Source organism: Vicugna pacos, chromosome 20, assembly GCF_048564905.1.
Source record: "Vicugna pacos chromosome 20, VicPac4, whole genome shotgun sequence".
NCBI lineage: Eukaryota > Metazoa > Chordata > Mammalia > Artiodactyla > Camelidae > Vicugna > Vicugna pacos.
Window position 1 is genome coordinate 41,143,867 of NC_133006.1, and position 13,244 is coordinate 41,157,110.

Sequence of the window (13,244 nt, forward strand, 5' to 3'; positions counted from 1 at the left end):
CTGTTGAAGCTCCTTGGTGACCAGCACATTAACCTTCTTCTGCCCATTTTTAAATGCTTAACACCAAAGCCTACTTCCAAGTGTCTATTAATAGTAGATTTCTCTATATAATATGGGAAAAAAGTTCCTTCCAGATTGACTTGTTAGAAGCGCACCATTTCACTCTGGCCTTATGTTATCTTTGGTATAATCTCTTAAAAATAAATCAAGAGTCATTGACCTAATTATTAAATTTGAAAACAGGTAGTTGTGTAAGCTGTAGGTGAAAAGAGAAGTAACATGAAAAATAAACGACAATTCGTGAAGCCCTGCTGACATACTCACCCCAGACTCAACTCCTGAAGTGAGCGTGCCAGGCTTCAGTCGGGTGGCGGATCAAAATTGCCCTCATTATAGTTACAACCTGGACCTTCGCTGCAGATGGAAGAGGCTGGACCAGCAGTGCCTGAGGTTGGCCCTCACACTCCAATCCTAGACACTGACACTTGGCAGTTAGCAGGCAGGCGACACACAAAGTTACTTGACTCGGCAGCTTAAACCCCCAGGGCACTGCAGTGTAGTCACATTCCTTCTATGATGAAGACTTCTTCTGTGTTCTCAGCCTTTTCTTTCTGTTTACCAAGCCAAATGTTGCCATGCAAATGACGACATCAGGAGAGCCTGCCCAACGCTCGCTCTGTGCACAGATCCCCAGGTAGCTGCAGGGGAAGGACCCGTAGCTTTCTTCTTTCTGTCACTGCAGCAGAGTGAGCGTAGTGTTCTAAGTGAAGAATGAAAGTGCAGTCAGCGTAACTTCCATTCAGCTGTGAACAATTAATCATTAGAGATAAATTTTAATTACTTATGTAAATATATGTGAGATTGAATCCAGATGTCAAATAAATACAGTTATCAAAAAAAAAAAAACCTCCCAACGAAGAAAAGCTCAGGACAGATGGCTTTTCTGGTGAATTTTACCAAACATTTAAAGAAGAATTAACACCAGTCCTCAAACTCTTCCCCAAAATTGAAGAAGACAGAACACTTGCAAACTCATTTTACAAGACCAGTATCACCCTGATACTGAAGCCAGGTGAGGATATTATAAAAAGGGAAAAGAAAACTACAGACCCATATCCCTGACGAATATAAAGGCAGGAATTCTCAGTAGAATACTAGCACACTGAATTCAGCAGCATGTTAAAGGCTCCTTCACCACGGTCAAGTAGGATTTATACCTGAGATGCGAGGATGGCTTCACGTACGGAAGTCAGTCAGTGTGGTACATGACATTAATAGAATGAAAGACAAAATCATGTGATCATTTCAAAAGATGCAGAAAAAGCACTTGACAAAATTCTGCATCTGTTCATGATAAAATTTTAACAAATTAGGTATAGAATGAACATACTTCAACATAATAAAAGCCGTATATGATAAGCTTACAGCTAACATCATACTCAGTGGTGAAAGTTTGAAAGTTTCTCCTCTACAATCAGAAGCAAGACAAGGATGGCCACTCTCAGCACTTCTATTCAACATAGTGGTGGAAGTCTTTGCCACTGCAATCAGACAAGAAAAAGAACAAAAGGCATCACAATTGGAAAGTAAGAAATAAAATCTCCAGATTTTATATATGGAACATCCTGTGGACTCCACCAAAGAACTGTTAGAACTGATCAGTGAATTCAGCAAAGTTGCAGGATGCAAAATCAACATGTAAAACTCAGTAAGTAGCATTTCTAACCACCACCAACAAGTTATCTGAAAAAAATTAAAATGATCCCATTTGTAATAGCATCAAAAAAATTATAAAATACTTAGGAATAAAATTAACCAAGGAGGTGAAAGATCTCTACTCTGAAAACTACAAGACAGATAAAAGAAATCAAAGAAGGCAGAAATAAGTGGAAAGGTATCTCATGTTCATGGACTAGAAGAATTAACATTGTTAAAAGTGTCAGTACTACCGAAAGCCATCTGTAGAGTCAGTGTGATCCCTATCAAGATTCCAGTGGCATTTTTCACAAAAGTAGGAAAACCAATCTTACTCAAAAATTAAAATTAACAATCTTCAAAAAATTAAAAATAGAACTACCATATGATCCAGCAGTTTCACTTCTGGGAATATATCCAAAGGAAACAAAAACACTAACTCGGAAAGAGAGCTGCACCCCCATGTTCATAGCACCATTATTTACAACAGCCAAGACCCGGAAACAACCTAAGTGTCCGTTGACACTTGACTGGGTAAAGAAAATGTGGGGTGGATGAATACATAATTTAGCCATAAAAAATGAGGGAATAATGCCATCTGCAACAACACGGATCGACTTGGGGGGCATCAAACTAAGTGAAGTAAGTCAGGCAGAGAGAGACAAATTCTATATGATCTCTCCCACTTATGTGTAGAATCTGCTTCTTTATAAAACAAACTCGTAGATAGACAAATCAGAGGCGGGGGAGGGAGAATTGGAGGAAAGTGGACCAAAGGTACACACTTCCAGCGCCGAGATAAGCAGGAACGAGGGCTGTAACGTACAGCATGGCAGCACAGCTAACCCTGCCGTAGGACACTTAGGACAGTTGTTAAGGGAGTAGAGCCTAAGAGTTCTCACCACAGGGAAAGACAAATTCTTTAAAAAAAAAATGTTAATGTCATCCAAAGACACCCTCACAGAGACGCCCAGAATAGTGTTTGACCAGATATACGGACATCCTGTTGCGCAATCAAATAGACACGTAAAATTAACCGTCACACGCGACATTCCTCCTCCTCAATTGGTCCCCAAGCCTTGTTTGGTTTTCCCACCTGGTGTCTGTATCTCTCCCCTTCTTCACACCTGCAGCTCCGCCTGCCGAGTGCAGAGTCTGGTCTGCACGCAGGGCTGTCTCGGTGAGCTCCCAGCTGGTGCTCTTGCCGCTGTCAGGTAGTTCTCCCACCAGGACCCATCCTACTACTTTCTCCAGTGAATCCCAGGTTCTGAGAGGACCACGCCAGCTGCTTTGCCACTTTTTTTAATCGAAACATCTGTTGTTGTTGATTATAAAGTAGCATTTATTGAGTGTTTGCCGTATACCAGGTAATATTCTGGCCTGTATATAATCTGCCTTACTTACATCGTTTTTTAATTAATATAAATAACTGTTTATAGAAATTACCTTTCTGTAAGGCAGATACTGTTTCATTCCCACTGTGATGGGGAAACCAGCCCAGGGCTACAGTACCGCACAGCAGGGGCCGGGTGCCAGTCCGGGAACTGCGAGCGCAGAGCCCCTGGCCACAGTTCCCGGAGCGCTGTGAGACCCGGTGTGTGTCAGCGCCGCGGCTGGTGGGACTCCGGCTGAAAGCGACGACGTCGGTGGTTCGACTCTGCTGCTCCGCCTTGTGGGCCCGTGCGCTATTTCAACATCAGGCTTTCCAGAGGAGCAAATGGAAACTCTTGGTTTCACATAAAGAGGATGTGCTGTTGGCTTTTACCTGAAAAAAAAGTTTAATACCGAGAAAATGTGATAAGAGAGCATAGTGAAGACGCCCGCGCCTTCCCTGGGACTGACCACTTGTCACAGCATGCGGTGCTCGTTCCCGCTCTCTTGCATGCCCCCCCCACCCGTGGCTGTTACTATCGCTCTCTGTGTATTTTTTCCTGAACCATTTGAAAGTTTGCGGCACACACAGTGATGCTTTGCCCCTACATTTTTCAGAATTTGTCTCCTAATACTGAGCACATTCTCCTCCGTACGCTCGGTGCCACCATCGCATCCAAGCCATTTATCAGAGATGCAGTGATGTCACCCATTGGCGTGAATGCAGCCCCACACAGGTTTCTCCATGCTCCCTCCTCGTGCTCCTTCCTCCCCTCCCATCCAGGATCCAGTCCAGGCTCCACCCCCTGTCCACCCAGTTTCTTTGTCTCCTTCAATCTGGACCCTATCACCCCTTGCCCTCTCCCCAGCCTTTTTTTTTCTTTTTTGGCTTCTGTGACATTTCCATTTTGAAGAAGCCAACCCAGTTGTCTTAGGTCATGTCCTGCAATCTGGACTTGTCTCCCTGTCCTCTTGCTTGGGTTCAAGGGAGTTGTTTCTGGCAAGAGGACCACTGAGCTATGCTGTGTGCTTCCACGTCCACTTTGGGAGGCACACGCTGTGGGCTTATCCCGCTGCTGGGGAGCTCGGTCTGATCGCCAGCTGAGATGTGCCCTTCTCCTTGTAATTAGGAAGGGGTGTTTGGGGCCCAGGGGGTGGTTTCCTGTTCCGTAGCAACTTTTCGTCTGGGCTTTAGCCTTCCCAGGTGGGACCCTGCCTGATCTGAGTATCGCGTGAGTGGTTGCCCAGGTGATTTTCCGACTGGCTGGCATCCTACGAAGACGCGCTTTCTCTTTCCCCCTCCTTCCCTCTTCTACCCTACTCTTCTGGGTGTCCCTGTAGTTTTATCCTTTTTTATTCTAACCGTTGTAATCCATTGCCACCACTGCTCCTGTGGATGCTCACAGTGTCCCACACTTGCCATCGAGAGCCCTTTCCACCAGGTCCTCGTCCCTCCCATGGGACCCTGTTAGTCTCTGAGTGCTGCCTTGCTCTCTGACACAAGGAGGTTCTTTCTTCGTTTCTTCCCAATACTATGACACAATTATCTATTATCTTCTCTCCGCAGGTCTGTTTTATCAGGAGAGCCAACTATTGTTAAAAAGCAAAGAAAAAAATGTAGCCCCATTCATAGCTAAAAATAAAATGCGACATATTTCCCCAGAAGTGGATTCTGGATCAAAGCCCAGCTGCTAATCACCCAGATGCACAGGCACTTCCTCTCAGGGGAGAGGAGGCCATTAAGAAGCACCTGACTCGGCCTCATCTGTGTGTCCAAAGCCCCTTCTAAGGCAGCAGAGAAGGGCGGGTGAGTTGTCCTTAGAACTCAGGCGTGGAACACCCACCCGCGGCGGCCTCGCAGGGTCCGCTGTGTGCCAGCAGCACGCTAGCACTCCTGTCTGTGTCAGAAGAGGTGAGACTGATTGAGAGAGAGAAACAAGCCAGTACCCGACAGTGTACGTATCAACGTCACAGGAATGAACGGGGGAGAGGCAGCGAGGGGCAGAATCTAGAGGGGTCCGTCCGAAGGAGCGCAGAGTGAGGGGCCCCTGAGGGGATGGCTGTTTCTGTTACTGCGGCCGGGCCAGGTGCTGGCACCTCTGACCCAAGGAGCTGCTGAGTGGTTCCCTGTGGGGAGAGGCCCGGAGGGCGAGGGAGGAGGAAATGAGACCCTTCGTTATGCCCATCTGTGCTCATATCACCCTTACGCTAGAAGGACAAACTTAAGGGTTTTCATATTAGAAATGTTTGAATTGATGGGAAGGCAGGGGCTCCAGCAGCTGAATAAGACTCCCCAAGCCCCAGCACGGGTAGTGAGTAGAGTCTGAGTCCGTCTTCCAGATGATGGTGGACTCCTGGAAGGCCGTGAGAGGGGACATGCTTTAAGAGGATGAATGCAATGGAAAATAATTTGCGCACACACCAAAGGCGTCCTTGCCTTTATTCAAGAAAGAGTCACTATATGGTTTTTTTTAAATCAATCTTCATTATTTCTACTTTTTTAAAAATGCATTTGGATTTATATTTTTTAAAGTGGAATCATTGTGATCTCTTTTGAATAAGTCACATGTCCCTGCATATGTTTATGGACTCTGAACAATTTGTTTTGATCAACCATTTCTGAAATTACATTCCTCAAACCGTGGCTTCTCTGGCTTTACCACCACCATTTCTTTAAATTAACACAAAGGTTTAAATGCCAACGATCATATATCTTCTTATGGCACCATCTTGAAATAACCACTTCCCTGGGGTAAATGGTGCTTCTTGGCAAGTTCTAATGGGGTAGCATTTGGGGACAGGATGCCGCAGTGGAGTGAAGTTTGGGGGTTAATCAGTTTTGTACTTACACACTGGGCTGCTTTCAGCCATCGAGTCCACTCATTCCTCAGACTGCACTGTGGTCTTTTATGCACAGGTAGGACCAGAGAGGGGCCTGTGTGTAGGAGGCTCTGCAAATGCATGACCCCTGCCCTCCTCCCCAACAGTGTCCAGCTACAGGCATTTTTGACTTGGCTTGGTTTGGATGAGTTTGGGGGTTTTGTGGGTTTCTGCTTTTTGTTGTTGTTTTTGCCTCCCTTGCATATAACACATTATATCCGAGCAACGTTATCACACTCTCAAAATAAACCTGACTTCTGTTCACTCTAATGCAGATGGTCCCGGTTTTCAATAATTCATTCATCCAAGTGAGGTTTTAAAATGAATATTCTATTTCCCCTCATTTTAAGACACTTATTTATCACTTTCCCCTTGTGTCCTAAAATAAGCTATGAAACTCAGCCAACACTTTGCCTTACCTGTGCTTCAGATGTGGTGCTGGCGGGGGCCCCACCAGGGGTTATTTCTGGGTAAAGGAACTTGGCTTTCTCCCTGCTTCTGTCTGGTAGACACCCTGGAACAGAGAAGGCAAATAGAAAATGGCTTAGGAATAGCATTCTCTGCCCCGCTTCCTACCCCGCCCCAAAATCAACAGAGGCAATAGAACGCCTTGGGGAAAAACGAGGGATAACCGCATGATAAGTTCAGCTTAAAAACTGGGCCAGAAAATCACGACACGGCTTTTTTTAAAAACTGTGACTTATGTTCACGTATGACGGAGCGTTGTGCTGTACACTGGAAATTAACACAACATTGTAAACTGACTAGACTTCAATTAAAATATATATATATTAGAAAAAGAAAAAAAAAACTGTGACCTGTCTCAGCCCCATGCTGTTTAGATCACAGTTTGATTAGACGGAGGAACTTCTGTGCTTGTAAATGAAACCTTGAAATATTTAATGTGGCTTAAAAGTTTTCTCCACAGACAGTTTTCAGCACTATCACAGACCTCTGTGTGGCGATGGTGGTTGTGATGTTTTCCTTTAAAATTCTGCCTTTTATCGTGTGACCAAAGGTGGACAAAATGTTCCTCGGGTGGCTCTTTCACAGCACTTGACTGAGACTCTAGCATGTGGGAATTCACTTCCTTCCACTATGAGGAATGTTGTTATTTTTATTGAAACTTGAATTATAATTGTATTATAATTTTATAATTAAAAAAACTAAAATTATCCCTCTAGCCTTTCAGCTTCCTCCTGTTGTTAGGCAATCTCAGCCTTTCCCATAATTCTCAGTTTAATTTTAAATTTTCCTTTAATGGGTTGTCGAAATGTGAGCCTCGATCACAGTAGCGTATTTTCTGGATAGAACAGACCGGAAGGAAACAAGCTAGCATTTGTTGCAAGTTTTTAGGAAATTTTATTATTTCGTATCTAAAAACAAAGCTCCTGGATTTCTGTACTTGTATCCACTGATTAGTTTGGTATTGACACAAAACTAGAGAGAAACAAGTGAGGACAACCAGATGTTAACATAAGTAATCTGTAAAGTGACAGCTAAAAGGATCCTTAAAGACGCTGTTCATTTTCATGATATTACATTTCTTTGAAAAATAAACAGACATACACTTGTGTCTGTGGTAAAGCTGTTGCCGAATCAGATGGCACTAATAAGGATGATTTGAGTGGGAAGTTAAGACAAACTTGTTGAAACAGGTAATGCCTCATCTCATGTCTTTCATTTCTCCATTTTGTCATTTAAAACAAAGGTAAAGTGCTTCTAACTAGATGCTTACAAAGAGTTCAATATGCTTGGTTGGAAGATTAAAAATGCCCAAAAGTACTTCATTTAAACTTTCCAATTTTAAAAGCTTCTGTGGAGCATACAGTTTCAGTTTCCCCTCTTTTGTTCTAGTGTATTTTTTTTCAGGTGAAGGGGATTAAGAGGTACAAACGTCCAGTTATAAAATAAATAAGCCATGGGATATGATACACAGCGTAAGGAATATGCTGAATAATTATTAATAACTTTGTTTGGGGACGGACGGCTACTAGACTGACCATGGAGATCATTTCACAGCGCACACAAGTGCGGAATGACTGCGCAGCACACCTGAAACTAGCACAGTGCTGCGTGTGAGCTGGATTTCAGCTAAAAAGGAACTGCCTTTAGGTTATTGGTCATATAAACGCCCTGGGAGTGGGGAGGGGCAAACAGGGAGAGGGAATGATTCGAAAGTGACTCAGTTTTTAAATGGAAAGCCCAGTTATGTATTCCTTTAAAAATAACTTTCGAGGGGGCAGGGTATAGCTCAGTGACAGAGCGCGTGCCTAGCATGCACGAGGTCCTGGCTTCAATCCCCAGTGCCTCCATTAAAAAGATAAATAAAACCCTGATTACCTTCTCCCAGATAAAATAAATAAATGACATAATTTTTGCTAAAATTTGTATATTTGTATATATACGTGCGAACAGTGCAGTATCATAAGAGTACAGCTCATTGTACGGAAGACATTGCGTACTCAGAGCCCAAGTCAACGAAGAGAATGTTATCAGCACTTCAGAAGCCCCTCGTGTTTCCTTGCAGGCCCCGTGTCCCCCCCAGGACAACCGCTATCCTGACTCCTCACGTGGGCTGGCTTTCCTGTTGTTATCCTTTCTATAATGCAATCTAGCTGCTCCTGCTCAATATTGTTCGAGACTCGTTCGTGTTACTGCATTCTGGTGTCGATGGTCCCCTCAGGGCTGCATATTTTTTCATTTGTGAAGACACCACAGAATGTATTTATTCTTTCTACCACTGATGGGCACTTGGGTAGTTTGCAGTTTGGGGCTGTTCTGAATAGCGCTGTTATGAACGTTCTGGGACTTGTCTGTCAGTGAACGGCCACTAGGAATGGAACTGCTGGGTCATCGGTTCTGCGTGCGCTCAGCGTCGGGAGATCCTGTCAGGCATCCACAGGGGATGCACCGCATGGCGTCCCCGTCAGTCAGCAATGTATATTCCAGTGGTCATTCCACCCAGTACGTGGTATTTTGTGTTTTTTCATTTTAACTAGTCTAGTGGATATGGTGGGTTTAGCTTTAATTTCCCTGATGACTCGTGGAGACGAGCACTTCCTCGTGGACTTGCCCAGGGAAGGGTGTTTCACGTTACAGATCGGAATACGCAGCACTGTCAGTGCTCTCCAGGTGCAGGTATAGAGGTGACGCAGCCCCAGTCGTCCTGCTAGCAGTGTTTCTTTGCAGAAACTGAGAAGTTCATTTGAAAAAACTCACACGGAAATGCAAAAGACCAAGGACAAGGCATACGTAAAGAGAAAGAAGATGGCTGGACTACTTCCACTGCCACATAGACAACCTCTCCTGCAGCTCTCTTAATTAAGGTCGTGTGGCGTCGGTGCAAGTGCAGCAGAGTCCGGGAGGAGACCCTCTTCTGTACGGTCCCCTGATGGTGACGCAGATGTGACCACAGTGCCCGGGGAAAGGGGCGGCCTTTCCAGTAAATGCTGTTCTGTCTTGAGTAGCTGTTTGGAGGGGAAAGCAAGTTGTGCTCTTTCTCATTCCGTACATAAAATGGGCTGTAGGTTTAAATGAGAAAGGGAAAAGGTAGTTTAGAGGTGTTACAAAACAAAATGCAACTGAGTAAGTGTTAAAGGTCTCGTTGCCTTTATCGAACAACTCGCGAATCAGGCAGCAGCGTCGCAGATAGAAAGGCGCTCCGAGGAGCTGTGCAAAGTGAAAGGCTTCCAGGCAGGAGCGAGTGGGAACGAGGAGGCACGGTCACGTCCCTCCAGGGGACGGAGGGGTGTGTCAGACAGACGGCCCAGTGAGTGCTGGTCGGTGATTCCTGACTGGCTGGTTTAGGATTCCATCTCTGGGAAAGGCCGAAACTACAATTAAGTTGCAGTCTGGTGACGTGCGGCTTCGCATAAGTGACTCCATTTTGGGCCTGTTTTGTTTTTAACAGAGGAAAACAAAAGAAAACATCTTTATTGCTTTGGAGTAGGCAAAGAGTTCTTGAACAGGACACAAAAAGTGTTAACCATAAATTGAGAAAAAAATACATTGGGGTATATTAAAATTATGGCATCAGAAGCAGCATTAAGAGACTAAAACAGCAGAATGGGACAAAATACCTGAAAAAAGATTTGCTTGCAGAATATGTAAAGAACTACAAATCAGTTGTTGAAAAGACTTAAACTGACTTTTAAAAATGGGTAAAAAATTTGAACATTCACTTCATGAAAGGTGAGAATCCAAACGGCCTGTTAACATGAGAAGATTCCTCTTTGTGGGTGGGGGGTTCTCTCTACTTTTAGTAAGGATATGTGTGTCGTTCACATATTCAGATATTTCTTTACCACTGGCAGTCTACAACAGTGTGCTTATGAGACGTCAGTAATGTGTGTGGTTACACTAGAGCACGATGCCCTTTGAAGACTGCTGTTCTAGGCCCACGGTGGTTTGATGTCATGGACATATAAACATGCAGCATCTAAAGGATGCAACAGCAGGAGACACCAGATGGCCTCACACATACTTATGACCCTAAAGAAAAATTAGCTTTTCCGTTAGCATGAAATGTGAGCAAACAGATCGCCCAGCCGCCTGCTCCAGCTCTCACCCTCCCACCCCCGCCCCACCACGCACACACGCACACACGCACCCACTCTCGCGCGCTCTCTCTCTCTCTCTCGCTCGCGCGCTCTCTCTCTCTCTCTCGCTCGCGCGCTCTCTCTCTCTCTCTCTCTCTCTCCAGTCTCTGCGCTGTGGCATCTCATCCCCTACCTGGAGCTGCAGCAGGCTCGTGGTTGCTGGCCACTCCTGTCATCTTCAGGGAAATAATGAAATAAAAGGCAGCGTGGATGAAGCAGGAGCCTGTGTGTGTTCTGCTTGGAAACTGTTTAAAGCTGAAGATTTAACAGTTTGTTCTTTAGGTAAAGGAAGTAGGTGTGACCTTGATCCAAGACCGAGTTACAGCATTCTGCTCTAATCCATGCTGGTGAGTTAGAATCATCTGGAGAGCTCCACAGACTTGCTGACCCCTGGGGTCCAGTGCGGCCTGGGGTCCCGGGAGCTCCGTGGGTGCAGGAGAGGCCGGGTCCCTGCCGGCACTTGGGTCAGGGCCCTTTAACTGACTGAACTTCCTTGACTGGGTTTTGGCTGGACTGGGGAGGGGGGTAATTGTTCTTTCTGCCATTCCTCTCCAGGGACTGTGAGTCCTGGGAATGACCAACAGGGGGTGGTAAACCTATCTTTTCAAGAAGGTGCTCACAGATTTTCTAAAGAGAAGGATTTCCCTCCCTCCCTAATTACCCCACGAGCGGAGCTCACTCAGCAGAGAAGCTCTTGGTGAGAAGGGCCTAGCTGCTCCTGCATCCGAGCGCCCGGCCGTCCTCCCCGCCCCCGTCACACCGCTGAAGGGGTCGTGGTGGTAGCGGAGCTGTCGGTGCTGCCAAAGCTCGAAGCCCTGGCTGCTTCCTCCGAAGAGAAGCACAGTGCTGGTGGCTCTCTCAATTTTTATTTCTAAAATCCCGTGGTGAAGACAACAGTCCTCTAATGAAAATACATCACTGCAGTTTCTGCATTACTCAGGCAGCCTTTTGTAACTGCTTTCTGCAGTGACTAGTATCTTACTGACTTTCCTCTTCGGTAACTGAAAATAACTGATGAGCTCTGTTTTAGTATGTTTATACTGCTTTAATTTCTTAAGTTACTCCAAATGCTGACCACTAAGGTTATCTTAGGCTCTTCTAATAATCTATTTAAGGTTATTATATGTTGGGGGGGAAGGTTATATACAACAGTTTGAAGATAATGCCATAGGAAACTCTAAATAAAAGCAAATAAAGGAAAACTTTTAAAGTAATCCTACTGATTGATCATGTAGCTAATGGATTTTTTCATACCTTATATTTCTTCTGTTCTTTCACTCGTCTCTTTTGCCAACCAGAGGAAAATGGGAAATAAATTTTAATCTACCGTCCCTAGCCTCATTCTTATCTTAACATAGTTTTTCACTCACTAGAGCAAAATCCCATTATTTAATAAAAGATCTGAATTTATATACCGTTAACCATAATTTGAAATGTTTTGGTTACTCCATAATCCAGTGACTTCTTCTGGTTTTCGACATACTGTGTGCACTGCCCCGTGCAGATTCCCACCACTTCCAGCAGAGTGGGTCAGGCCAGCCGTAACGCCCCCTCCGTGTGTGCTGGACGGGAAACCTGGAGTCCGGTGAGGTCAGACTTTCTGTGCCTCTCTGTGTTGTAAACACAGGACGCAGCCATTGCTGGAATGCCGTTTTCTGATCTAAATCTCTAAATGCTCTCTGCTTTTGGAGGGTGTTCATCTCTGAATGTCTGACCCAGGTGGTGTGGAGGCAGAGGAAGGAAAGGGAGGAGAGAAGGAAAGTGTCTGACAGGCGAGCATCACGCGGATGCCACTCATCCCTCTGCTTGGTTAGGAGCCACCCGCTGCAAAGTCACATTGTGGCTTCCAATTTTCAGCCGAGAAAGTGGAGCTTCAGAGAGGCTGGTGCCGGGTCCAGGAGAGCGGACCCCAGGTCTGTCAGACACTGGGATTCCTACAGGCTGCTGCTTCTCCAGGAGCTGAGAAGCTGGTTGGGAAGGAGAGAGTCACACGCACAGATGGACGCACCTGAAATTAAAGTGCCGCTAAGGGCTGTGAGCTGCAGAGGCAGCATCACTCAGCTGAGGGAGCCCAGGGACAAAGCGAGCACCCTGGTGGCGGCTCAGCAGGACCGCTGCTTCCTTGGAAAGATCGGTCAAACCTGGAGTTCAAAGAGAGAGGGGATTTCAGGAGGAAGAAAAGGAAAAAAAAAGATTCCAGGAAGAGAGGATGGCTTGCAACGAGGGCCGCAGCGGAGGGGAGCGAGGATGCGGGGAGCAGAGGAGTCGGGGAGAAGGAGATTCCAAGACGTGCGCCCGTGCTGGCCAAGCGGGGCTGTGTCCCAGAGGGCCCCGGGCCAGGGAGTAAGTTCGGGGGAAGTAGAGCTGTGCACCCGGGGGCCCATGGAGCTTCCCAGCAGAGGAAGCTTTGAGGTGGGTGTACAGAGGGTAAAATTCTAAGGAGCATCCTTGAGCAGGGCGTCAGACGGAGATGGCCCACGGCCTAAGGCACGCGGGCCTGCCGATGGCGCGGGCCGCCTCTGCTCCAGAGAGGCCTCGGGGCGGTTTGGGTGGCGGGCGGTGGAGAACTGCAGAAGGGTCCTGTTTCCAAGGCTCCCCCACCAACGCCCCCAGCGACGTCTTCACTATAAATACAAAGACTAAATTAGAGTAAAATAATAAATAATTTCCACCCCTTGCCTCACACGATCTCGCTCG

At 46.0% G+C, this 13,244-nt stretch overlaps 1 protein-coding gene across 2 annotated transcripts in view; it reads left to right on the forward strand.

The window, feature by feature from the left end:
• The window catches only part of LYRM4 (LYR motif containing 4), a 106,909-nt gene that overhangs the window by 66,574 nt on the left and 27,091 nt on the right, over positions 1 to 13,244 (forward strand). The window lies entirely within an intron of this gene.